Raw genomic sequence first — 1216 nt, 5'->3', positions numbered from 1 at the left:
TGTGAGTATGTGTGTGTGCGTGTGTGTGTATCTTAGTCTGTACCTCTTTCTGTTTGTGTTACGCTCTTGACAACCTGTGAATAGCTGTTCATAGTGCCATAACCTAGCGATTACTTGATGCAGAGTAAAAGCCAGGATCGAACTGACGAACTAAGCCCTTTAAAGTACTATCCCAGCCATGATTGAAAAACTAGAATGAACATAAAAATGATCAGAGGCCTCTACTTTCGTTGTACCACCTAATTAAATGTGTAACTAATCAGGAAATATAAGTAAACGCACGTTTATTATTCGTGATTTATTGCTACAAGATTGAAGCTTGACTTTGGATGTTTCGAATATTGGTTATTATAATATAGAAGTTTGTGTACAAATATATCAAAATAAAAGACTTTTCATTGAAATCATAAAACAAAAGCCAAAATCATAAATTCTTAAAAATGGCTGTCTTACTTTATATACGCGCTTTTTCCTCGTTATTTATTCCAGAAATATTTCATTTAGAATTGCTAAAAGAGGCAAAATAAGCACACCCAGATGTTTTATTGACAACAGAGTGTATAAAGAAAATTCTTTAAACCATTACCTATTCTAGTTCTTTCATATTCAGTTCTTTAGAACATTTGTTTAAAACTGTAAATCAATATAACAATAACTTTAAGTCACAATAAATGACCTAACGGATAAAATTATTTGCTCGTTCTTTCAAATTATATTGAAAAGAATGCAACATAGAAAGCTTCAAAGAGCGGAAGCATAGAAGTTTACAGAAATAATATTCAATCAAATATACACACGATCACGCACACATGCGCACAGAGACGCACGTACACGCACACACCAAGAAAAGAAATAAAAGTGGCTGTTGGTAAAATAGCCTTTGATCAAATTATTTTAATGGCGTATTTGCCCAGCAGTTTACAGTTTGATCTTGTGTCGTGTATTAAATATTCATGCAAATGAATATCGAGTAATTAATTAATATTCATGTATTTAAATAAAATCAGACACACTGATCGTAGTGCGACATTAGAATTATTAATAAATGTCCAATGCGTCCGCAGTCTGGGAGCTATTTACCGAATGTCATATTTTCTCTGACCAGATCCAAATACTGATTTACAAGCCATATTGGTCAGCATATATACATATATGTGTGTGTATGTGCGTGTGTGTGCATATGTATGTGTATATATATATACATATGTATATATAT

Source organism: Octopus bimaculoides, chromosome 11, assembly GCF_001194135.2.
Source record: "Octopus bimaculoides isolate UCB-OBI-ISO-001 chromosome 11, ASM119413v2, whole genome shotgun sequence".
Taxonomy (NCBI): domain Eukaryota; kingdom Metazoa; phylum Mollusca; class Cephalopoda; order Octopoda; family Octopodidae; genus Octopus; species Octopus bimaculoides.
The sequence above is the reverse complement of the archived record's forward strand: the minus strand, read 5'-3'. Positions refer to the sequence as shown.